A 27,975-nucleotide genomic window follows, 5' to 3' on the forward strand; every position below is an offset into this window, starting at 1 on the left:
ACTACAGATATCATAGGAATTCAAAGGGTAATAAGACATTACTTTAAGAAACTGTATGGCACAAAACAAGAGAACCTGGAAAAATAGATAAATTCTTGGATTCATAAACTCCCAAGGTTGTCATATCTTAACAGATATATCAATAATGAAGAAATTAAAATGGTAACCAAAAGTCTACCCTAAAACAGAAGCACAGGCCCAGATGGATTCACTAACAAATTATTTCAAATTATTCAGTAGGACCTACAGTCAATCATTTCAGGCTCTTCCAGAAAATTAAAGAAACAAAAACACTTCCAAATAGTTTTGATGAAGATAAAATCACCCTTATACAAAAGTAGATAGAGTTCTCACAAAAACAGTCCTACATACTACTGATTTCTTCATGCTGCAAACCATGTCTAAGACTCAGTAAGACCATGGTGTGGGATAAAAATGTGCCTTGGATCTTATACCTCCTCCAAGATTACCTCAAGAGAATTAATGAGGAATATCTATATTTTCTTTGTATGTTTAATTCCTTAATAGCTATACCTCTTAGTGTGTTTATTTCCAAATGTAAAGGTGGCTTCCTCTCTTCCCCCACGTTTTTTGCTTGTTTTGGTTCTACTAAGTACAATATTCTAATAGGAAAGTCTTGCTTGGAATTAAAGTTTAGGTCAAAACCAGGGCTTAGAGATTGTACAGCTCGTCATTTTTAGCCCCAATGCATCAAAAATATAATATGGCATTATTCCTTATTGGGTAGACACACTGAAATGTAGAAATCTTATGTATAGAAATAAGTTCACGTCTACTAGGAATAAGAACCTATAAATATAGGGATGCCACCCTTAACATATGACATGGATACTTGACTTAGACTTCATATGATCAAGCATCAACTATCCAACCAAACTCCAGATCCCAATTTTAGAACTGGCATAGTTTCTTGCAGTAGCACCAGGAATGAAACTCCCCCTGTGGGTATTTCTAATACCACTCTGGCACCAACTTGTGCCAGAGTATGTTCATATAACATCCTGACAATAACGAAAAAGCAGCAATTTGCTTAAGGGCAGATTGCCCTACCTCATCATCTAACAGTGAGATGATATCAGAAGACTCTCCAACCTTTGATTTGTGCAAAAACCAAGACTGCAAAATACTGAAGATTGACTACAACTGTGATGGAGCAGAACATCTGGAACCATAAAGAAAAATCTTTATCTTAGAATTTATCCTAGGATCTGTGCAAAAAAACAAGATATCTAATTTCAGAGGACTGACTGACAATCACAACTGAGCCAAACATTTTTGGCACCATAAAGAAAGAGCTTGGGGTTCAGCAATGAACATATCTGCAGGCTGTAGTTTGTCTCATAGCAGTATGTTTCAATGGTGGAGACACACTGTATCTTTTAGGCCAAGGGGATTTTCTTTCCAATTACCCCAATACTTATGTGCCTATGCAAAAAAAAAAAAAAAAAGATAACTCAACCAAACAGAAAAACAAACAAACAAATGAACCTTGTCTTCTTCTTTCTTTTTTTATTTTTTATATCTTTTTTTTTTATTTTTGGTTTTTGGGTCACACCTGGCAGTGCTCAGGAGTTACTCCTGGCTCTGTGCTCAGACATCACTCCTGGCAGGATCGGGGGACCATATGGGATGCCGGGATTTGAACCAGGCTCTGTCCTGTGTTGGCCACGTGCAAGGTAAATGCCTTACCGCTGTGCTATCTTCTTTCTTTTTTTAAACAGGGGCTCTTGCCTGCTATTTCTCTCTCTCTCTCTGTCTCTCTCTCTCTGTCTCTCTCTGTCTCTCTCTCTCTCTCTCTCTCTTTTTGGGGGGTTTGGGCCACACCTGGTGACGCTCAGGGATTACTCCTGGCTATGCCCTCTGAAGTTGCTCCTGGCTTGGGTGACCATATGGGACACCAGGGAATCAAACCGTGGTCCGTCCTAGGCTAGAGCTGGCAAGGCAGACACCTTACCACTAGCGCCCCCGCGCCGGCCCCAGCCTGCTATTATTTGTAACAGAACCATAGAACATGAATTTTCTTGTTCTGTCTCATATTTCTATGTCTTCCTACAAAATGAGAGAAAAAAAGTGGATGATACGAAAAGCAAAGCAGTTTCATGAGCATTGAGTGGAAGTAAAAATGATCAGACCAGAAAACCCAACCCAAAATCAATGACAATAGAATCAAGAGACCCAAAGTACAACAAGGTATACACAAAAGGAACCTGTTACACTAGCAGTCCAGGAGGGTTAAATTTTGAGGTATGGGATGCAAGCTGGGAACAATGGCAGAGGGAGGTCAAGACTGGTCATGGGAATTGCCCTAATTCACTGTCACTATGTGTCTGCAATATCTCTGTAAAAGACTTGTAATTTACATTGGTCTCAATAAAAATTATTAAAAATAGTAAAACAGACCTACAGAGCAATATCCCTGATGAATGCAGATGCAAAGATCCTTAGCAAAATCCTAGTATATAGGATCCAACAGCTCATCAAGAAAGTCAAACACCATTACCAAGTAGATTCATCCCAAATAGGCAAAGATGGTTTAACATATGCAAATCAATCAATATAATGTACCATATCAACAAAAGGAAAATTAAAAGTTATACAATTTTATCATTAGATGCAGGGAAAACATTTGATAAGGTCCAAAACTCATTCACAATGAAAACTCTCAAAAAGATTGGAATGAATAGAAATTTTCTCAATATAGTGAAGGCCATTTACCACAAGATCATGGTAAATATTCTAGTTAATTGAGAAAAACTTTCTCTTTTTTCCTTAAAATCTGGCCCAAGGGGCCAGTGAGGTGGTGCTAGAGGTAAGGTGTCTGCCTTGCAAGTGCTAGCCAAGGAAGGACTGCGGTTGGATCCCCCGGCATCCCATATGGTCCCCCCAAGCCAGGGGCAATTTCTGAGCGCTTAGCCAGGAGTAACCCCTGAGCATCAAACGGGTGTGGCAGAAAAAAAAACAAAAAAAATCTGGCCCAAGATAAGGCTGGCCCCCCTCTTACCACTCCTATTCAATATAGTACTGAAAGTACTTGTCATAGCAATTTTGCAAGAAAATGATATCAAGGTTATCAAGATAGAAAAAGATAAAGTCAAGCTCTCATTATTGCAGATGTTCAGGGGTTATTCCTGGCTATACAATCAGAAATCACTCCTGGCTTGGGGGGCCATATGGAACGCTGGGGGATCAAACCACGGTCCATCCTAGACAAGGCAGACAGATGCCTTACTGCTTGCACAATCCTCCGGTTCCATCCTCTCCCCATTTTTAAAAAATTTTTTTTGAAATTTTTTGTTAATTTTTATTAGTACTTTATATATCCTGAATATTAAGTCTTATCTGAATTGTTGAATGAAAGTATTTCCCCAATATATTTAGTCTTAGTTTTAGTCCATATTTCTTTTGCCATGCAGAAGTTCTTTAATTTGATATAAGACTATTGGCTTATTTTTTTTATTTTGTTGCCTTTCCCAGTGGTATTAAATCACTATAGATGTCTTTGAGGTTCAAACCTTGAAGCATTCTGCCTATATCCTCACATTTGTGGTTTGGATCTCCAGAATTTTTATATAATTGGAATTCATTTTTGTAAGGTCTGAGCTATGAATCAAGTTTTAATTTCTTAAATGTAGCTATACATTTTTCCAGCACTTTTTAGTGTAAAGTGTTAGTCCATTTCATGTACTCATCCTGTACTCATCCTTTATCAAAAATAAATACTGAATACATATAAAGTTTTGGCACTGAGTTTTCCATTCTGACCTATTGTTTGGAGAATCTATCTTTATTCCAATATCAGGCAGTTTTAATCACTATAGCTTTATAGTACAGTTCCAAATTAGGTAATGAGATAAAGCTGCACTTCTTCATTTTTAATATTGTTTTGATTATTTGTGTTATATTATTACTGTATACAAACTATTTTTTATTGACTTTTCTAGGTCCTTGAAGAAAGTCATCTGAATTTGGATGGGGGTTTCATTGAATCTGTATAATAACCTAGGTTGGAAAGCCATTTTACCTATATTGATTCTTCTTATCCATAAGCCTGGGTTATTTTTTGCCTTTTGTAAGATGATCTATGTATTTATTAAGTGACTTAAAGTAATTATGGTATAGTTCTTTCATATCTTTGATGAAATCTATTTCTAGATACTTGATGTTTTGGGATACTATTTTAAATAAAATAAACTCTATGATTTATTTCTCTTCTCATTATTTTTTCTATATAAAATGCCACTAAACTCTCTAATCAAAAGACATAGAATAGCAGATTGTATTAGGAAACAAAACCCAGCCATTTTTTGCTTTTATAAAACATTTTGAAAATCAGAGAGAGAGAAGGGCTGAAGAGATAGCACAGCAGTGTTTGCCTTGCAAACAGCCAACCCAGGACCTAAGGTGGTTGGTTCGAATCCTGGAGTCTCATATGGTCACCCGTGCCTGCCAAAAGCTATTTCTGAGCAGATAGCCAGGAGTAACCTCTGAACACCGCCGGGTGTGGCCCAAAATAAAAAAAAACCAGAGAAAGAGAGAAAGATGCAGAATGGTCTCACTCATCCATGGGTTTCTCAACAATTGTTTCTCAACAATTTTCAGAGACAAAGGAGAGGAGGGCTGGATGTTACAGCCAACCTCATGAATCTCACCACAAAGAGTGTTGAATTTAGTTAGAGAAATAACCACATGGTGAACTATCCTTACAATGAGAATTTATGAGGGAAGTGGAAAGCCTGTCTAGAGTACAGGTAGGGGCGGGCAGGGGAGGAGGGATATTTGGGTCATTGGTAATGGGAATGTTGCACTAGTGATGGGGGGGGTCATCTGATATGACTGAAACCCAACCACAATCATGTTTGTAACTAAGGTGTTTAAATAAAAAATATTTTTAAAAAAAGGAAAAAAAGAAAATCTCAGATAGGGGCTGGAGTGATGTACAATGGTAGGGCATTGTCTTGCATACTGCTGACCCAGGACAAACCATGGTTCAGTCTCCCTGCATCCCATATATTTAGTCCCCCAAGCCAGGAGTGATTTCTGAGTGCATAGCCAGGAGTTAACCCTGAGAGTCACTGGATGTGGCCCCCAAACCAAGATAAATAAATAAACAAACAAACATTCAAATAAGTAAATGAAATCTCAGGATAGACATAAATTCAGAGAAAAATAGATGGAAAACAAATATACAAGCTACTGGAAAACAAAAATTATATAAGCACTATATTATACCAAAATACCACAGATATCAATATTGATTATAAAAAATGTGGAGAAAATCTAACACATGGAAACTAAACAACATGCTGCTCAACAACAGCTGGATAAAAGAGGAAATAAATAAATATAGAGGTTCTTTGTGACTAATTATGAAGGAACAAATTACCCAAATATATGGGACACAGAAAAATCAGTAGTTAAACTCATAGTGGTACAGGCCTGCATAAGGAGAGAAGAAAAAGACAGAATCAACAACTTTAAGTCACACTTTAAGTATCTGAAAAACCAACAACAAAGGAACCCAAACACAAGCAAAAGAAAGAAATAATAAATACCATAACAGGATTCAATAATATAGAAACTAAGAAAGTAATACAAGGAATCAGTGAAACCAAGAGCTGATTTGTTGAAAGAATTAAAGATAGACAAACTATTGGCAAGACTCATAAAAAAAAAAGGGAGAATGCTCAAACAAATTGTATTAGAGATGAAAAGGGTGAAATTACAACAGAACCCCCAGAAAGAGCTTATTATGAACATCTGTACAATGTAAAGCTAGGGAACTTAGAAGAAATGGACAAATTCTGGAAACATATAATCTCCTAAAGTTAAACAAGGAGAAAGTAGAAAGTCTAAACAGGTCAATCAGTAGTAAGGAAATCAAAAGAGTAATTAAGAATCTCCCCAAGTGGGGTCGGAGCGCGGTGGTGCTAACTAGAGGTGTTTGCCTTGCACACTGCTGACCCAGGACGAATCACGGTTAGATCTCCCTCCCCCCCCCCCGTCTCATATAGCCCCCCAAGCCAGGAGCGATTTCTGAGTGCATAGCCAGGTGTAACCCCTGAGCGTCACCGGGTGAGGCCCCCCCCCCAAATAAATAAATAAAAATTAAAACCTTATTTTCAGTCCTCCAAGCCAGGAGCAATTTCTGAGCACATAGCCAGGAGTCACTAGATGTGGCCCCAAAACAAAAACAATCAAACAAAAGAATGTCCACAAGTATAAAAGTCCAATACCAGTTGAGTTTATGGAAAAGTTTTATCAAACTTTCAGAGACAAGGTACTACCACTGATCCTAGACTTTTACAAAATATCAAAGAAATGATATTTCTTCCTAATTCTTTATGTGAAGCTAACATTACACTCATAGCAAAGGTGGCAGAGATACTACCAAAAATAAAAAACCAAAAATAAAAAACTATAGAACAATCTTACTGATGAATATATTGATGCAAAAATCCCTAACAAAATCTAGGCAACCTGAATCCAACAACACGTAAAAAATATTACACATCATGACCAAGTGGGTTTCATCTTCAGATTGCAAGGATAGTTCAATATATGCAAATCAACTGACATCATCCACCACATCAGTAACAGGAAAGATAAAAATCTCATTATTATATCAACTGCTGCAGATAAGCATTAGTCAAGATACAACACCCAACCCATTAATGATTAAAACCTTCAGCAAAATAAGTGTGGAAGGAACCTTCCTCATGATAGTAACATAGTCAATATAGTCTTAATGGTGAAAGATTGAAAGATTTTCAATAAGGTCAGGCACTAAGCAAGAATGTCTATTGTGTCTACTCTTATTTACATAGTATTAGGAGTTCTAGCAATAGCTAAGACAGAAGAAGGAGATAAAAGAAATCTAAATTGGGAAAATGGAAGTTAAATTATCTCTATTTGCAGATGACATGACGATATACATTAAAGACCCTAAAGAATCGACAAAAAAGGTCCTGTAAACAATAAGCCAATACAATAGAGCGTCCAGCTAAAAAATTATCACATGCCCAACTAATCTTTGAAAAAGGAGCCAAGAACTTGAAATAAAATAAAGACAGTCTTTTCAACAAAATGGTGTTGGAACAATTGGATAACTATGTGTAACAAATGAAAAATTGATCTATATCTCACATCCTACTCAAAAGGCAACCAAAGTGGATTAAAGATCTTGAGATTAGACATGAATAAATAAAGTTCATTGATGAAAACATAATATTCCAAGACTTAGACTTTGAAGATGTCTTTCATGATAGGTTATCATTGGCAAGGTCTATAACATCAAATCTGACTAAATGGGACTTCATTAAACTTAAATGTTTCGGTATGGCAAAAGAAATATGGGTTAAAATTAATAGACAGGGGCCGGGAAGGTGGCATGAGAGGTAAGGTGTCTGCCTTGTAAGCGCTTGCATAGGACGGACCATGGTTCGATCCCCCGGTGTCCCATATGGTCCCCCCAAGCCAGGGGCAATTTCTGAGCTCATAGCCAGGAGTAACCCCTGAGCATCAAATGTGTGTGGCCCAAAAACCAAAAAAAAATTAATAGACAGCTAACTGAAAAGTATAAATTTTTGCACTCATTACATCAGAAAAATATTTGATATCTAGGGTATACAAAGTATTCACAAAGGTTAACTAAACAAAATTTAAAAACCCCATCAAAAATGGGTAGAGGTAATGAACAGACATTTATCTGAGAAAGACAGTGGCCATCAGATACATAAAAAATGTTCATCATCACTTATCATTAGGAAAATCCATATCAAGATAAAAATGAGATATCATTTTATACCAGTGAGAATGGCACATATCAAAAATAATGGGAATAATCTCTGTTGGAGAGGATGTAGTGAATGAGAAATTCATCTACTGCTAATTAGAAATGCTGCCTGGTCCAATCTCTATGGAAAACAGTATGGACATTCTCAGTAAACTCAAAATTGTATTGCCATATACTCAGCAATTCCTCTTTTGGGTATCTATCTACAGGACAGAAAATCGTTGATCATATGATGTATGCATACCATCATTCACTGTAGCACTCAGTACAATAGCCAAGACTTGAACTTAACCTAGATGTCCAACAATGAAAGAATGGATCACGTAAATGTGGTACATATATACAATGGAGTACTACATAGCTGTAAGTAATAATGAAATCATGCACTTTCTATAACATTGTTGTAACTGAAAGATATTCTGTTAAATGAAGTAAGCCAGAAAAAGAAGGATAAGTACAGAATGATATAACTTATATGTGGTATGTAGAATAACCGCATGAATAAAAGCAATGATCTAAATGGGTGTTGTCTCAAACATCCTTGGCCCTAGAGTATAATAAGGAGAAGGAAAGAAACTGACTGGAGGAGTAGAAACACAGAGTTCTGGATTGTTTTGGTGATTATTTTTTTTGTGCCAGACATTCTTTTCCTTCCCCCAATTCCTTTTCTTCAGGTAATCCTATTATTCAAAGATTATTTTGGAGGGGGGTTTGGGCCACACCCAGCTCAGGGGTTACTCCCAGAAATTGCTCCTGACTTGGGGACCATATGGGAAGGTGGGGGAATTGAACCAGGGTCCATTGTAGGCTAGTGCATGCAAGGCAATTGATTTACAGCTTGAGCCACTTTCCTATAATATGGTCAGATTATCTAGGTATTCCCCCTCTTTGATACCTTATATTCCCTTATCCTGCTATTCTATATAACATGGATACTTGATATTTTTGTACTTATGTTTTTATATCTTATTTTATTTCACTAAATTTGATAAACTCCATTTTCATCCAAGCTTCTTAAAATGTATGATTTTATTATTTCATAAAACTGAGTAGTATTCCATTGTATATACATACAACATATATATTATACACTCACCTGTTGTTGGATACCTTGGTATATACTATATGCTATATTTATATACTATATTCATATACTAACTATTGTTGTAAATACTTCAATGAATAATGGTGTTAAAATGTCCTTTAATTGGTGCTTTAGAGAAAGGCAGATACCTTTGTCAGGTGGGAGGAATCTGGCCTTGCTGTATGAGTACCAATTGGGAGAGACTGTGCATGTTGTCTGTGTGTGTTTCTCTACTGTTCTTCTCCTGAACCTCTCTAAGTGGGTCGAAAAGGGCCCAGCAAAATCACTCTCCTAGAGGCTCCAGAAGAGCACAGTGGCTCCACTTTGCTTCTCAGCCACACACTCTTTCTAACTTATGAACCCCACCACAACAGAGAAAAAAAAATCACACTACAAGCATGACAATGGGTACACATCTCAGACAAACACCATGCATAGAGAATGAAGAGAGCTCTGATGACCACAAAAATATCAACCATCTGATTAACCTCTCAGATAAGAAGTTTAGAATAGAAATATGGAGGATCCTCATGGAAATCAAGAAAACTTAGCTCTAGCTGAACAAAACACAAAGACAAATCAGAAAGCTCCAAACTAAAATAACAGATCTAAAAAACACAGTAGCTTAGCTGAAAAACTCAATGGACAGCCTCTCCAACAGAGTAACAGCACCTGAGGACAGAATCAGTGAACTGGAAGATCAATGCAGAAAAACATCCATACAGCAGAAGAGATTGGGAAAAAAACCTTAAGGCAAACGATCAGACAATGGAAAAATACTCAAGGAATGTGAACAGATGAAAATAGAAGTCTTTGATAAACTCAACAGAAACAACATAAAAATTATTGGAGTCACAGAGGCCCAGGAAAGGGATCCACAGGAAGAATCAACAGTTAAAGACATCATCACAGAGAAACTCCCAGAGCTAAAAACTGCATGCAATCAAATCCTGCATGCCCAAAGAGTACCAGCTAAAAGAGACCAGAAGAAAAACACCCCAGGATACATCCTAGTCATAATGATGAATCCTACAGATAGAGATAGAATACTGAAAGCAGCAAGATCAAAAAGGGAAATTAAGTTCAAAGGAAAATCCTTAAGACTTATAGCAGACATGTCACAAGAAATTCTTAAGGCCACAAGACAGTGGTGGGATATTGTGACAAGACTGAATGAAATGGAAGCTTCACCTAGAATGCTGCACCCAGCCTGACTCACGTTCAATTTTGAAGGAAGGATACATAGCTTCATGAATAAGCAACACTCAGAAACTTCACAGATGCAAAATCAGCCTTAAAGGAAAAACTGAAAGGTCTACTTTAAGATAAGACAGACCAACAGACACACCAAACTTATACACAATGATGACATTAAATTCTATGACAATCTTCTCCTTCAATGTCAATGGACTGAATGCACCAGTTAAGAGACACAGAGTGGAGAAATGGATAAAAAAGTGAACCCAACCTTCTGCTGCCTCAAGAAACACACCTGAATAGTCAGAACAAATATAGACTCAAAATCAAAGGCTGGAAGAAAAAAGCTGTGGTGGCCATACTAATATCAGATGACATAAACTTATACTAAGAAAAGTTGTAAGGGACAAATATGGACATGCTGTACTAATTAAGTGATATGTACAGCAGGTAAAAATCACTCTCCTAAACATATATGCATGCAATGAGGGACCAGCAAAGTATTTAATACAGCTGTTGACAAATCTGAAAGAGGACATCAATAATAACACAGTAATTGTGGGAGACCTCAACACGGCCATGTCAACTTGACTTGATAGATCAACCAGACTGAAACCCAACAAACAAAAATATACTAGTCCTGAAAAGTGAAATGGAAGAAAGAGGCCTAGTATATACATACATACATACATACATACATACATACATACATACATATAGGACACTTCATCATCAGGTGGGAATGCCATCTATTCCAACCTTTATGGAATGTGATATAGAGATTCCTCCAAAACCTGGAAATTGAGCTCCCATACAATCCAGCCATACCACTCCTAGGGATATATCCTAGGAACACAAAAATACAATACAAAAATCCCTTCCTCATACCTATATTCATTACTGCAATATTAACAATAGCCAGACTCTGAAAACAACCAAGATGTCCTTCAACAGATGAATGGCTAAAGAAACTGTGGTACATATACACAATGGAATATTATGCAGCCGTCAGGAGATATGAAGTCATGAAATTTTCCTATACATTGATGTACCTGGAATCTATTATGCTGAGTGAAATAAGTCAGAAGGAGAGAGATAGATGCAGAATGGCCTCACTCATCTATGGGTTTTTAAGAAAAATAAAAGAGATTTTTGCAATAATCCTCAGAGACAAAAATAAAAGGAGGGCTGTAAGGTCCAGCTCATGACATGAAGCTCACCACAAAGAGTGGTGAGTGCAGTCAGAGAAATAACTACACTGAGAACTATCATAACAATGTGAATGAATGAAGGAAGTCAAAAGCCTGTCTAGAGTACAGGCAGGGGTGGGGTGGCGAGGAGGAAGATTTGGGACATTGGTGATGTTCCCACTGGTGATGTTGCACTGGTGAAGGGGGTGTTCTTTACATGACTGAAACCCAACTACAATCATTTTTCTTATCAAGGTGTTTAAATAAAGTTATTAGTAAAAACATAATTGTTGCTTTAGTATCTTTTGGTAGATTCTAAGATTAGAATTTTTGGGTCATTTAGCTTAGCTCGTTCCTTCCTTTTCTGAACATCTCCATGCTGTTTTTCATGATGTTGAACCACAAAACATTCTCACTAATAGTAAATGATAGTTCATTTTCACCACATTCCCATCAAAGATGTTCTTCAGAGATGTGTCTGTTCATTTCCTACAGTTTTTCATGGTTTGAATTTTTTTTGGTGAGCTATTTTTATAACTTTGATCTTTAAACATTTATGTAATTGCTGAGTAAAAATACTTTCACTATGTTGGTTTCTTTTTCAGTTTGTTTTTTTTTGGGGGGGCACACTGGATGATGCTCAGGGCTTACTCCTGGTTATGAGCTCAAAAATCTCTCCTGGCTTGCGGGACAAAATGGGACCCTGGGTGATATAACTGCGGTCTGCCTTAGGCTAGCTCGGGCAAGGCATACTCCTTACCACTTGTGCCACCACTCCAGCCCTCTTTTTCAGTCTCGGATAATGTTTCCTTTGTAATGAAAAAAAATTTAATTAATATAGCCACATTTGTTTAATTTTGTTCCAATTGTTCTTGCCAGTGGAATAATTTCATTGGAAACACCTAGAGGTTCAAGTATTGAAATATTTTTGCCATATGTTATTCAATGTATGCCATGGATTTTGGGCTGATCCATGTTGTATTGTCTGATTTTATGTATGAGATACAGATTCATTTTTTAATATATTCACTTTTACTCTTTAGTTTTTCCAACTCTATTTGTTGAAGAGACTTTATTCAGTTCTTGTTTCCTGTTTCATTATTGAAAATTAATTAAACATAGATTTAAAATTTTTCCTTTGAATACTCAAATTTATTTTTTTATGCTTAGGGGTAATTTGTGGCTTCACACTAAGGAATTACTCCTGGTATAGTACTCCGGTATACCAGAGACCAACAAAGTTATGCCTTGTGGAAGGCCATTGTCCTCTCTGCAGTAAAAAATATGGCCCCAGAGTACTGGATTCTAACTCATTGGACAAAATCATTCCTTATTTCAGTACCATTTTCTTTCTTTTGATATTGTAGTTTTATATATAGTTTCAAATTGAATAATAAAATATGTCCCAGTTCCTTATTTCTCAGTATGCCTTCGGCTATTTCAGATCTTATATAATCCCATTCAAACTCTCTTATTGACTATTATAAGTTCCTGAATAATGTTATCTAAACTCATATAGAGATTGTATTGTATTTATGTAATTATTTAGGTATGTACATGGAATGTTTCCTTTTCCTAGACTTTTATATCTTTCTTATGTGGTATGTTTTTTGTAATATAGATATCTCAACTTTTTTGTTAAGTTGATTCCTAGGTACTTGAATGCATTTGAATGGATTATGACTCTCTTCTAGTTCATTATTTTTATAAAGAAATGTGACAGACTTTTCTCTATTGTAGCAAGCTATTTTGTTGTATTGGTTTAGTTTCTCTGGAACTTCTTTTTTTTTTTTTTTTTTTTTTTGGTTTTTGGGCCACACTCGTTTGACGCTCAGGGGTTACTCCTGGCTATTCACTCAGAAATTGCCCCTGGCTTGGGCGGACTATATGGGATGCTGGGGGATCGAACCGCGGTCCGTCCTATGCTAGCGCTTGCAAGGCAGACACCTTACCTCTAGCGCCACCTTCCTGGCCCCTCTCTGGAACTTTTTAATGAAGACTTTTTTTAGAATTTTCTATATTTATTATGACATCTGCAATAGTGAAAATTAGATTTTTCTTTTCCAATTTAGATCCCTTTTATTTATTTTATGATCTGACCGAGGTAGCTAGGACTTCTAATACTATATTGACTAGACGTGGAGTGAATGGACATCCAACTTTGTGCCTGGTATAAGAGAGAATGCTTTTAGAATGAGACTGACTGTGGTTTATTAGATGGTCATTACACTCTTGAGGAAGATTCTTTCCACCCCTAATTGTTTGTGTGATTTGAATCCTAGAAGATTCAAATGCTAAATCTTATTGAAAGCTTTCTCAAAGAATGGCTGAGTATAGCTAGAGAAGGGTCTACTAGGGCAATGACAGATGGTATTGATCACTCTGGACAAGATCTTGCTGCTGAAAGTGGAAAAACTAACAGAAAGAGCACCCCTTCATTAACAGTAGTGAAAACCCAAACCATAGTGTCAAAAAGTAGATAGACAGACAGACAGACAGATCAAGAAGCAATTTGCCAGCCTTAAAGCAAGGCAGGGGTGGGAGGGAAATGGGAGACATCATTGACAGTGACAGAAAGGGTGCACTGGTGAAGGATGGTTAAATTTTGACGTAAACCCAGCAATGTTCAATTTTGTAACCATAGTGTTTAAATAAGGCAATGAAAGAAAAACTTTCTCTATGTTAATTGATATGGTCATATCATTATCTCTCTTTACTGGTGTTGTGTTTTATTTGCATATTTAACCATCCTTGCATACTTGGGATAAATCTTACTTGATTGTTGCATTTGTGTTTTGTCATTTCTTTTTGTGATTTCGGACCACATCCAGTAGGTCTTAGGGGTTACTTCTGGCTCTGTGCCCAGAAATTACTCCTGGCAGACTTGGGGAGACCATAAAGGATGCTGGGGATCAAATTCGAGTTGGCCATATTAAGGAAAATGCCCTACCTTCTGTGCTATCTCTCTGGCCCTGATATTTCTCTATTTTTGTTATTTCAAAGAAACAGCTGAATTCTCTTTGCATTGAATTACTCTTTGCATTGCTTTCTTAAGCTCTATGTAATTCATTTCTGTTCTAAATTTTATTAAGTACTCCAGTATTTTAAATTAACTTCTTATTATTTCTGTGTTGAAAATATGTGTTTAAGCAGCAGATTTTAGCTTTTTCTTTTTTTCTAATGTAGGTCTGTGTCACTAGGAATTTCCCTCTTAGTACAGCTATTGCTCTGTTGCTTATATTCTGATAGTTTTGTTCCTAATTAATTTTAATCCTATTTATTTTTAAGAAAACATTTGAATTTTTTCTTGAATCCAATTGTTATTTAGCCATGTTTTGTTGAATTTCAGGTGTAGGTGCCTTTCCGTCATCTTTTTATGGTAAATTTCTACCCTCATAATATTTTAGTATGAAAAGATGCATGGCATTTTTATATTTGTAAATATATGTATGTTTGTTTTATGACTTGGTGTGTACTCTCTGTTAGATGATGTTCCATGTACAGTAGCAAAAACCATGTGATTAGCCTTTTGGGGATGGAAACCCATGTATATGCCCCATAATCCCAGTTCTTTAATTCCTCATATTGGGCTCTTGTATCTTTTTTAAATTGAGTTTTTTATTTTAATTTTTTGTAAATAAATTCTTTAATTGATTTACCATGTGATACATAGGTACAAAACTGTTATTGATTGAGTTTAGTTACACAATGTGCAGCACACTTTCCTCTGCATATTTCCCTCCATCAATGTCCTATTTTTCTTTTCTCATACATCTCCCTTGTCTGCCTCTGTGGCAGAGATTTGTTGTCATCTCTCTCTCTTTTTCTTTTTTCTTCTTAGAAATTGCATTTTGCAATGCGATATCATACATATCACTTTATATCCTTTTAGTACCCAGTTCTTGTCCAGAGTGATCATTTCCAACTACCAATGTCATAGTAGTCTCATCTGACACTAATTGTGGTACTATTGTGGCAGACCTCTTTCCATGGACTGGTACTAACTAGGATTGACCCTTGTCTCTATTGTTTTTGGATATTATTAGTTTAATATGCATTTTATATCCCAAATATTAGTGTGATCATTCTACATCTATTCTTCTCCCTTTGACTCTTTTATCTCCATATAATACCTTCCTAATCCATATCCATGTATAAGCAAATTTTATGACCTCATTTTTCTAACAGCTATATAGTGTAGATATACCGTATTGTGTAGATGTACCATATATGCTTCCTCTATCCACTCAGCTGTTCTCAGACACTTGGGTTGTTTCCAGATTCTGCCCCTATCATGAATAATGTTGCAGTGAACCTAGGAGTGTAGACAGCTTTTATGCACTGTGCTTTTGGGCCCCTCAGCTATATTTCTATTTTGTTTTGTTTTGTTTTTGTACCACAGCCAACAGTTCTCAGGAATTGTTTCAATTTCTGTGCTCAGAAATTGCTCCTGGCAGGCTGGGGGGGGGGGGGTCCGACATGGTACCACAGCCCTGGTTTAGAGGAGGCTGAGGGCCAGCAATGCCTACTGAGGAGAGGCACAAAGTAGGCACTCTGACAGAAGCAATGATTCCGGCATAGCTTGCCAAAAATTTTTGCTTAAACACCCGATATAAAACCCTCAATAAAAAGACTTAGATCCAAGCTCACTTCTGAGTGTGTGGTCTCTGTTTCCCATCGCCACCTCCTGCACTCACCTTCCTAAATGTTCTCCGATAGTCTCCTAGCAGCCAAATCAGTGAGCCTGAAGCAATTGGGATGCGGGGATCTAACCCAGGTCAGTCCTGGGTCTGCAACGTGTTGTAAGGCAATAATTGTTCTACTGCTTTGTTGTCACTCTGACTCGTAGGCTATATTTCTAAGACTGGTAATTTAGGGTTATATTGAATCACAATTTCTAGGTTTTTTGAGGAATACACTATTATTATCCAAAAAAAAAAAAAAAAAGAATGGATTCATCAGCAGTGCCACAGTAAAGTCTCTTCCTGCATTCACACCACCATTAGTTGTTCTTGCTTTTGTTGATGTGTGCCAGTCTCTGTGGTGTGAGATTATACCTCATCATTGTTTTGATTTGCATCTGCCTGATGCAATGTTGTGTCTTTTGACCATCTGTATTTCAATCATGTTTCTTTTGGCCATATGTATTGCTTCTTTAAGGAAGTTACTGTTAATCTTCTCTTCCTATTTTTGAGTGGAGTTAGATGTTTTTTATTTCTTGTTAAGCTCTACCTGTGTTTATATACTTATAATATTAACCCCTTATCAGATGAGTATAGCATGAATAGTTTCTCCCATCCTGTGGAATCTTTGTATCCAAGTTACCATTTCCTTTGAGGTACAGAAGCTTCTCAGTTTAATTTTCTCTCATCTGTGTATATTTGCTTGTACTTGCTTGATTAGTGATGTTTTATAACTGAAGATGCCTTTATTTTCAATGTTATGGAGCATTTTGCCAATATTTTTGTCCATGTAGCTTTTGGTTTTAGGTCTGATATTAATAACTTCAGTCCATTTAAAAATGTCTTTTGTACTTGGTGCTCAAGAAGGATCTCAGGTCACTTTTTTTTTTTTTTTGCATGTAGTTGACCACTTTTCCCAACAGCACTTATTGTAGAGGCTTTCCATTCTCCACTTTGTATCTCTTGCTCTTTCATCAAAGAATACTTGATCACATATTGAGGGCTAGTATAAGGATGTTTAAGTCTATTCCATTGATCTGAGTTTCTGCCTTTATTTCAGTTCTTTATTCTGTCTTTATTCCAGGACCATGCAGTTTTAATGACTACTGCTTTATAGTGCAGTTTTAACTTGGGAAAAGTGATGCCACCCAATTTCTTATTTTTAAGGATTGATTTAGTTATTCATAGAGGTTTATAGTTCCACATGAATTTCAGGAACGATTGATCTATTTCTTTGAAATAATGTGATGTTTTCTTTGTAGGAATAGCATTGTATATGTGCATTGCTTTGGGAAATATTGACATTTTAATGTGCTTATTCATGCAGGAGAATGTTGGATTAAATTAAATGAATCATTTTGCCATTCTGTGATACATTCATTCCATTGACTTTGAGAGATATTATTATCATGTAGATCATCTCTTTGTAAAAGTTTAGTATGTTCATAGGGCTTGTCTTGTCTTAAAGTTTTCTATTCAATCCTTTTTTTTTTTTTTTTTTTTGGTTTTTGGGCCACACCATTTTGACGCTCAGGGGGTTACTCTTGGCTTCGTGCTCAGAAATCGCTTGGGGGGACCATTTGGGATGCCAGGGGATCAAACCACGGTCCGTCCTATGCTAGCGCTTGCAAGGCAGACACCTTACCTCTAGTGCCACCTCTCCGGCCCCAAATTCTCTTTTTTAAGGTACTTTTGAGATTGTAAATTTTTGAGCTCTTGTTTATCTGTGAAGCTGTGTATATCTTTTCTTCAAGCTTCTAAAAAAAAAAAGAAGTGGGTAAGTGAATTACTCATGGTGATATTCATTTTGCTATTTTAACTATATTCCACTACTGCCTTTAATCCCAAAGGGGTGCTTTTAATAAATTAGCTTTAATTGTATGGATGCTCCTTATATGCTATTTCCTTTTTTTGAACTTGCTTCTTTCAGTAATCTATCTCTATCATTGTAAATAGAATGTACTCTTGGATGCTTTTCTTTGGACTTCTTTTAGATGGTAATTTTTGGACATTCAGGATGTGGGTGTATACTCTCCTCAACTCTGGGAACTTCTTAGCAATGATGTCTTTAACAGTTGCTTCTTTTTGTTTTTGTTTTTTTGGTTTTTGGGCCACACCCGGTAACGCTCAGGGGTTACTCCTGGCTATGTGCTCAGAAGTTGCTCCTGGCTTGGGGGACCATATGGGACACCAGGGGATCGAACCGCGGTCCGTCCAAGGCTAGCGCAGGCAAGGCAGGCACCTTACATTTAGCGCCACCGCCCGGCCCCTAACAGTTGCTTCTTAATTGGAGTTTTCTTCTTCACAATCTCTTACTCAAATTTTTTATGTTGTTTTAGTTAAATTTATCCCAAAGTGCTATCATCTATTAATTTATTTTGAGGATTTAAAAAAATAATATCTTTAGTTAAGCACCATAATTACAAACGTGTTTGTAGTTGAGGTTCAGTCATAAGGAGGATATTTTGTAACTTCTCTTTATTTGAAGATTCTTTCCACATTCTGATGTTGTCTGGAGGTTTTATGCAACTGATTTTTTAGATCTTTGATTCTGTCCTTCATATCTGTTACTGTGCTTGTGAGATCTTCCAGTGAGTTTTTTCAATAAACATACCAAGTTTTTCAGTTCTGTTTTTTTTTGTTTTTTTTTTTTTTTTGGTGTTAAAAGTTTTCTCATTTCTATTCCCATATCCTCTTGAGTCTTATTGGCTGTATTTTCTTTTTTTTTTTCTTTTGTTTTGTTTTTTTTTGTTTTTTTTGTTTTTGTTTTTTTTTGTTTTTAATTTTTATTTTTAATTATGAGAACAAGGGTGCAAAGAAAGAGGACAAGGTAAAGTTACAGTGGAAGGACAATCACCCATAACATAATTCTCAGAAGTCCCCTTAACTTTGAACTTTCAGCCAAAGAACATTAAGATAAATAAGACAGAATCCATGTACAATTACTTTGTCCCTCAAGTCCCCAGATTGTAACACATTATAATATTTCTTAACAGTACACAAGGCAATCTAAAGCCATAAAACTTACATAACTCCTTAAACATTACAGGCATAGTATTTTCTTACATTTCCATATACATGCATATTAGCTTAAGTTAACCTCAAATTTTAAGTGAGTTCTTTTTAAGGATTAGAGTCAAAGGAGCACAGTAAAAATGGTGTTAGAGTGGCAATTGTTGTTTGCATAGGCCCACCAAAATATGAGGGACATGGAAAGAAATAACCTTGGCCTAAGTACAAAGAGACCAGACCCCTGAAGTTTCCTGGCACAAGACCAAGTCTAGGCTCCAGGCAAGCTAGATCGTCCAATCCAATACATTGTCTGTAGTGCCAACGCACTTTTATTTTTCACACAGTCTCTGTTGTTGGTATCATGTTTCTGTATTAAAGATCCTGGAATCTGCATATCTTACATTGAAGTCAGGATGTGGAGCATCCTCTCCTTTCACCTCACAATCAAAGGGCAATGCAGGGAGCCCTGTCCTGTAAGCAGGTCGTTGTTGTTGTTAAGTCTTCTCAGTGTTAAGGGAAGTCTCTTTTGAGCAGGTCGAAGTCTGAGCTTCGTGGATGGCTTCCCTGGTTCAGGGGAGAATGGATTATGCCCTTTCTTCTGAGGTCTGTGCCAGGTCGTTATGTCAATGTTCAGGGTGTAAGGTCCCCTTGCACTACAAGATTTGTGTGTTCCAATCTCTATTAGATAGGATCTTATTTGTATGTATAGTATTTTCCCATTTTAATGTGCCTATGCAAATAAGAAACAATGCCACATGGTGTTATTGGCGCATATGGGGGCCATAAGAACAATTCCAATGATTCCCATGACATGGTTCAATCATAAGCATTAAACTGGGGGACTCTTCCACCAAAATTCCTTGTTAAACAGCTCAAAAACAGAAGATAAAAAGTGGTTAGAATCATCACTGTATAAGACAACATGTAGTAAGAATTATAGCTGTCAGAGAAAAACACAAAATATTCTAAAGAAATACGTGTCTATTTTATGTATCTTGAAATAGTTTGGGGTTGTCACACACAATGCACAGCTTTGAACTGTGATTAGGATTGTACACTACTGAAGTTAAAAAGAGTAATGTAGGTTAGTGATGTTTGAGAGGGGGTTAGAGAGTTAAGGAGTAAAAAAGAGCTTTGTAGGGGTGTGGGAAAGGGCAGAATACAAAATGAACATTCTGTATACGCAAAACATAACATAGAATAAGGAATATTCTGAATACATGAAGTACGCGCCCCCCACGCGGTTCTGTAGTTTTTGGATGCCTAGGGAGGAATTTCTCACCCCCTCCCCCCAAGGCCCGATTAACCAGGCGTTAATCAACAAGGCCCTGAAGACCCGCCTGGTGTGGGGGGAATCTTGTTCACCTGGACTAAGTGGTCAGCCCAGGGGTCCTATGGCTAGCTGTCCTGCCCAGAGCCCCCATCATACCAGTCAAATGCACACGAAATCCTGGCATGCGGAGTGTTCTGAGCCCAGCCGAGGCCTGTATTTTCTATGGTTTGTTTGAATTCCTTGAACATCTTCAAAATGTCTTCTCTGAGTTCCTTATTATTGATGCTGTATAGGTGGCTCTAGTTTGGTATTCAGAACTACCATCCTCTTTCATTTAGCGTGCTGGCATTCTGTATTGGTTTTCTATTGTGACTTTTGTAGTGTGATAGTGTTTTTTTATGCATTGTGCTGTGGGTTAATGAATAGCAGAAATGCACTATAATGAAGTGAAGCAGAATGGTTGCACTGTTCTTGGGAGAATTGACCTATCTAGGGTGAAAATAACTCTTTTGAGTCACAAAGTGGCCCCACTTTCAGTCTGTCTTTCTCCCACAGTTTCTTGGGACTATTGGGCCCTTGTATCATTTTGGTTTTTTACTGTTTTGTTTGTTAGTCATACCTGGTGACACTCAGGGGTTACTCCTGGCTCTGTGCTCAGAAATTGCTCCTGGCTTGGGGGACCATATTGGATGCCGGGAGATGGACCTGCTTTCTGTCCTAGGTTAGCAAGGGCAAGGCAGGTACCTTACTGCTTGTGCCACTATTCTGGCCCCATTTTTTTTTTTTTTTGGTTTTTGGTTTTTGGACCATACCTTGTGACACTCAGGGGTTATTACTAGCTATAAGCTCAGAAATCTCATCTGGCTTGGGGGACCATATGGGATGGTGGTGATTGAACACAGGTCCATCCTGCATGCAAGGCAAAGGCCCTACTGCTGTACTATGGTTCTGACCCCTGGGCTCTTGTATCTTAACTGACATTCTGTCCGGTTTATTTGTCTACTGACCAAAGTACAGTGAAATTTTCCACTACTATTGTGTTTCTGTCAATGTATTTCTTTAGGACTATAAACTTCCTTGATCTATCATTTAGGGCATCTATGTGGATAAGAGTTAATACTTGTTGATCAATATTTTTATCTTAACCTATTAGTATCTATCCTTGTCTGTGATCACTTTCATTATAGTAAATTGTATTTATATGATATAATAATTACTGTCCAATATTTTATTTATTTTTGATTTGTATTATTGTTTTCAATCTGTAATTCTGAACTTATATTTATTCTGTGAGTTGGACTGTATTTCCTGTGAGCAGCACCTTGATGGATTTTATCTCCTCATTTATTCAGCCACTTTTTTTTGGGGGGGGGTCACACCCAGTAGCACTCAGTTATCACTCGTGGCAGGCTCAGGGGACCATATGGGATGTCAGAATTTGAACCATCATCCTTCTGCATGCAAGGCAAACACTCTACCTCCATGCTATCTCTCCAGCCCCTATTTAGCCACTTTTGATAGGAGTTTAGTACATTGACATTAAGATAGATTAGTGATATAAAGGGTTGTGTAGATATTTTTTGGGAATTTGGTTGTTTTCCAAATGGTCATTTGCTTTCCATAAGTGGCATGTTCATAATTTGTGCAGGGTTGGTTTAGCTATATCAAATGTCACTTTCTTTTGTTTGCATTTTTTAAATCCTTCCTTCAATCTAAATGACAGCTTTGCAGGGAAGATTAAAACTTTTATTCATTTAGTGTTTTGTATATCTCCCACTCCACTCTTTTCTTGCTGGTATAGATTTATGTGAAAAATCTATTGTGATTCTTATTGTTTTTATTTTTTTCTAAGTTTTTGGGTAACACCCAGCACTGCTCAGGGGTTACTCCTGGATCTGCATTCAGAAACCACTTTCGGTAGGCTCTGTGGACCATATAAAATGTCAGTAATCAAATCTAGTTTAGCCACGTGTAAGGAAAATATCATTTCCATTCCACAGTTGCTCTGGCCCCGAATTCTTATGTTGCTTTTCTTATATTAGAAGTTATTTTTTTTTTGTTTTGTTTTGTTTTTGAGCCACACCCACTGATGCTCAGGAGTTACTCCTGGCTATGTGCTCAGAAATTGCTCCTGGCTTGGGGAATCAAATGGGACACTGGGGATCAAATCTCAGTCCATCCTAGGCAAGTGCATGCAGGGCAAATGCTATATCACTTGTGCCACCGCTCTGGCCCCATGACGTGGTTTTTGATGCTTAAAAATATTCTGTATCTATTTGAATTTTTTCTGCCATTTTAATTACAAGGTGTCTTGGTGATCTTATGTTTGAAACATAAACATTTGTTTGGTACTTTTGGATTTCTTGAACCTATGCTGAAGCTTTCTTCTAGAGACTGAGGAAGTTATGAGTTAATATTTATTCTAACAGTTTTTCTTTTCTTATTATTTCATTTTCTCATTTTTTCTCTCCTGTTATTTCTATTATTAACACTATTTATACCTATTCATGAGTAACATATGTTATTCCTTTGTTTTATTTCTGTTTTATATTACCACTTTATTATTGCTGCTTTATGTATTTTGTCTGCCAGTTCACTGAAATATTCTCCACATTTGGAGTTGTTAGAGTGGCTTGCTATGCTTTAGCTACTTCAGTTCTGTTTTCTAGATTTTTTAATATTCTGAATCATTTTGTTCCTGAGTTGATTTAATTTCTCTTGAGTAATTGAGTCAATGATGGCTCAATTTCCATTTCCATTGCAGATAGTGTTGTTTTGAGGTTTTTTGACCAGGTTCAAGAATTATGTTGGACTACAGACTTGCCAGGACTTCTTTCTCTGCCTGGTAGTGCAGTTGAGTTCTTTAACTGTCCTGTCACTTTTAAAGTTTTGTTGCTCACAGTGGAGATTTAGATTCTTGTTTGCTTGAGTACTGATATGATTATATATATATAACCAGGCTACTGCTGCTGCCTCTTTTATTCTATTCCTATTACTATGTAGTGATTTTTCAGTGAAACAAGTAGGAGTAGAATTAATTCCTTTGGATAGTTACTAGGACTTTTACAGGGGCATTCAGGCACTAAATTGAGGTTTTGTTTGTTCCTAGAAGCTCACAGAATGTGTGGGATTGGTGTGGGATAGCAGTCCATATGGTTCCTAATGTTGGCATGACCAGTGGGGCTTGAGAGGTCTATTTAGATTCCAAGGACCTGTAAACAGAGTGTATTCAAAACTGACCTCAGTTGATGAGGGTCCCTGTCATGGGTAATGGACATACAGGTACATGGAGGATCTTTGAATTCAGTGGCTGGGGGAGTTGTCAGTGTGTAGTTTTAGCCAGTGACTGCTTAAAACATGAGACGATGCTCCATTACATTCAGATAGGGAGCATATTGGTTCTAACAGCATATCAGCCCAGTGATCAGCATTTTGGCATCCATTATTTCAGATGATCTTTTAGGGTAATTAATTATTACTTGATGCAATATCTGTTGTTGAAATCTCTCTCTTGAAACTGGAGTATTTTCCCTCAACTGATATCATCCTAGGAAATAGTAAAACATGATGTGAAGAATATGAATATAAGATAAAGATTAAAATTTAAAGTATGGCCTCGCCAGTAAGATCTGTGAAATAATGCAAATTTTAAAATGCGTTTTTGAGTTTCAGTTTACTTTTCTAAAAAAAAGTGAAAAATTAACTGCATAATAATTTTGACTAATGACATAGCAAAATTAAAGTAATCCCAAATTTAGTGTCTGGTATGTTATAAATACTGACTATGTTGAACTATTATTGTGACTTTAGATGAAGTTTATCACATATCTGTGCTCTTAGGATCTATCCTTAGAGGCCAATTTCCCATTAGGAAAATTTGTTTTCTCAATTAACATAGACTTCCCTATATAGATCACTAGAATTTTGGAAAAATAAAACTAGAAAGAACTTGAGAAAAAATTGTATACAAATATTTATAATGTAAACTAAAAAATCTGAAACCATAGTAATTGATATGACAGCTGAAAAACAGTTATGGTTCCTTTCAAACAGAAGGCCAAGTGTGACTGTATTCATTCTTTAATGTTTAAAGTGTGATACAGCAACAAAATCAAAAAACATAACAAAATTTTAAAAAACCATCATTTCCCCTTGCTCATGTTTTATTTTCAATCCTTGTTCACATATACGTTTAGTAGTATAATAAGAGTATAGATGTAGTTCTGAGGTCATTTTCAGTCAAATGTCTACTAGTCCCATGTTGTTATATAATATTTAGATTACATTAAATGATTCTCTTTCAGGTCCATAAGGTAGTTCAATGAACTGAGCCCATCTTTTTAATACAGGATATCCAGATTTAATTCTCAGTGCCAACTGGTCCCTAAGAATCTCTGAGTAGACTTCTAGGAGTAACCTTAATGTGCTGTCAGGTAAGACCCCAAAACCGAAGGGAAAAAGGAAAACAAAAATGAAAACAAGCATAGAGTAATAACTTTCTATCTCTGTGTTTTGCTAATGTTGAGATAACTAGAATTTACAGAAATTCTTGCTTGTATTACTTACACTCTTGACCTTGATGTTCTCATGGTGTTGCAAACTTCTGTTGCAGTAAATACATGTCCACCAGATTTCACTTATATTTTTTTTTAAATCTGGTGTCTTTTTAAATTTATACTTATTGGCCTATAAATACTGCTCTTTGTGTAGGACTTGTGGCTGCTTCTTCAAGTATTGGATAAGCATGCGGTGCTGACAACTGAATAGATCTCCTGCATGCAAAGTATGTGCTCAAGCTAATAAAGTTATTTAATTGTTTCCTTGGGTTTTACTCTTTAGTTATGGTTTTCATATATATTGGTCCTACCCTAATCAATATTCGTATTCCACCCTAGGGTGGTGATGAGATATTGGATTATTCCCTACTTGGTATTCCTTTCCCACCCTAGGGTGTGTCATGGTTCTTATTAATAAAAGCAAGGGTCTGAGGAAGGCAGGTCTTATGTCTTCTTTCACAAATGCATTTATTCTTAGGAGTAGAAAGCTTGTGTGGTTGGATTCCTTGCTATAGAATTTCCTGAACCCGATCTTGTACCTTTTTATTGTGTGGATTATTTCCTGCATCAAAGTTTGCTTCCAGACCTGTGTTTCAGTAGATCCTCATTTTTAGAGTCCTAGGTTCCACTAGTACATGGACATTTTATTGTTGTGCTCACTATGGGTTCTAAGTTTTAGTTGTAATGTTCACACATATTCCCACTGTAGGCCACTTACCTTGCTGAAATGCTTGTACAATTTATATGTGTTGACTTCCTGGGGACCTAATCTTTGATTAAAGGATCAAGATCATTTGACATCTGTGTGCCTGAGATACACACACTATTACTGAGCTGGAGGTTTCAAACAGCGTAATCATTAATTTCAGGCTTGATGAATGTGGGCATCATTGAAGATGAATCACTTGACCTCACACTTGCAAAGCAGGCACTTTTGCCAATAACACTTTCCTGGACTTTAGAATTACATGGTTTAATGGCCATGTTATGTATGTATATATCTAGATTTGCATTTAATGAATATATATACTCATACATACAATGAATATATATATATACATTCATACATACAATGAATGAATGGAAGTAGTATATGAAATAATTACTTGACTATGAAAATTCTAGTTGTTACTCAGGAATGAATATCAATGCCAGTACCATTTTATTCATTATTTAATTAGGGTTTGTTCTAAATTTTTGGATTTCTAGATCAATGAATAAGGAAATTTAGCTATTATTATCACTTGTCATGTAATCTCCAAAAATATTGTTCTAATTTGCGACATTATCAGCAATGTGCATCAATTTCACTGTCATCATATCCATACTGAGTATTGTTTTTAAAATATTATTTTCTAACTTAATAGGTAGAAAATGACAGCTCATTATTTTATTATAAATTTGTTTATTAGCATGGGTGAACATTTCTCTATGTGTTTACTTACATGTCAGGATTTTTCTTATACCAGTTGGCTACATAGTCCTTATCTACCCATCCAGTAAGATTATTTAGAAAAGTAATTTTCTGACACACAAAAGATGACTCAAGTTCTAAAGTACGTGAAAGGCCCTGAGTGAATGCTTGCTCCCTAACATAATATGGACTCTTCAGCATGAGTGGGAGTGGCTCTAGTGCCCCAGATTACTGGGCCAAAGACAAAATATGGTAGGAATTGCTTCTAACTTTATACTGTTCTGCTAAAAGTGGTTCCTATAATAAGTCACTTTCTAAGACATTTAAAAAATAATGGCTGAAATAAATTCTATTTATTCTTTTAAAAAGAAATGTATATTTTTGCAGGCAATTTACTGTTAAATTTCCAAACTATAATAATATCCTTTTAGAGTTATTAAGCCAACATAGAAAAATAAATACAAAATATTTCTTCACATATAAAAAGTGTGGAAATCCACTGCTTTTATTTAAGGTATTAAAAATAATACAATTTTAAGTGAAATTTATATTTTATTTATTTATAAAATAAAACTCATGTTGATATTTAGCCCTTTATTTTTATGTAAAAAGTAGTATAGTAAAAGAAATAATTTCTAATATATGTTATAAAGAATTTATTTCTAACTGCCTAATAAGGTAATTTCATAATTTATTTTTATATTAATTATACTCTGTAATATAATATTTATGTAGCAGAGGATAGTTAATGTTAAAAAATGAAGAATAGATATTTCCCTTCTGGTAGTAGAATTACCTTTATAACTTAGTTTTGTGAGCTATTTTTAGTCTGATGTTGGATTGTTGAGCGTTAGTAGTTTAAAAAAAATCAATCTTGATTTTAACAAAGTCAGCATAGCATTTCATTAAACATATTTGATTGGCATTCGAGAGATGTAAAAATAATCACAAAGTTTGAAGGTATCGTTACTATTATTGATCATCTGGCAAAATTTTTTGTCTTTTCTGCCACCTGCCCTAAAAGGAGTTATTAAAGTTATATTTGAATATGACGACAGTGAATGTCACTACCTTCCATATTAGTCCAGTATTTGAACAACTTTGTATGTCAGTCAAACGTTGTGTTTCTTTTTTTTTTTTTTGCCACACCAGGTAACCCTCAGAGGTTACTCCTGACTATGTGTTCAGAAATAGCTCCTGGCTTGGGGGACCATATGGAATGCCTGGTATCAAACTGAGGTCCACGGTTCATAGGCCGTTAACAAGGCAAATGCCCTACCGCTGTGCTATCACTCCAACCCCTTGTTTTTGTTTATTTTTTTTAAGTTAGATATTTCTCTCTTGTTTAGGACTTTATTTAAACACTGTGGTTTACAACGTTTTTCATAGTATAGTTGTTCCAAAATCAACCCTACCGCTATTTATTACCTCCACCATTGTCCCCAATTTCCCAGCTAAGCCTGCCCCCTTGGAAGGCACAAAATAATTTATCTTATATTGCTTGTTAAAATTAAATGGCTAATGACATTGTAAACAAATATTTCAGTAAAAGAAAATTTGTGAAACTTCACAGTAGAGTCATGACTTTATTGTTTGAGATTTATTAAGTGGTTTGTTGATTGCTGAACTTTCTGTTATTTTTATTTTTGAGCCTAGTTGGCTTCTATGCTAGTTACCCATCAAACCTGATGTGTTTCTAGTGGACTGTCAGTATTGTGGAATTTATAGTGGCCACGTGCTCTAGAAGGCCCAGG

General features: G+C 36.2%; 1 pseudogene; it reads right to left on the bottom strand.

The window, feature by feature from the left end:
• LOC126020117 (60S ribosomal protein L21-like) overlaps positions 1–27,658 on the bottom strand; it is a 32,746-nt pseudogene extending 5,088 nt beyond the window's left edge.
• Positions 27,659–27,975: the final 317 nt, after the last annotated feature.

Source organism: Suncus etruscus, chromosome 10 (genome assembly GCF_024139225.1).
Source record: "Suncus etruscus isolate mSunEtr1 chromosome 10, mSunEtr1.pri.cur, whole genome shotgun sequence".
Taxonomy (NCBI): domain Eukaryota; kingdom Metazoa; phylum Chordata; class Mammalia; order Eulipotyphla; family Soricidae; genus Suncus; species Suncus etruscus.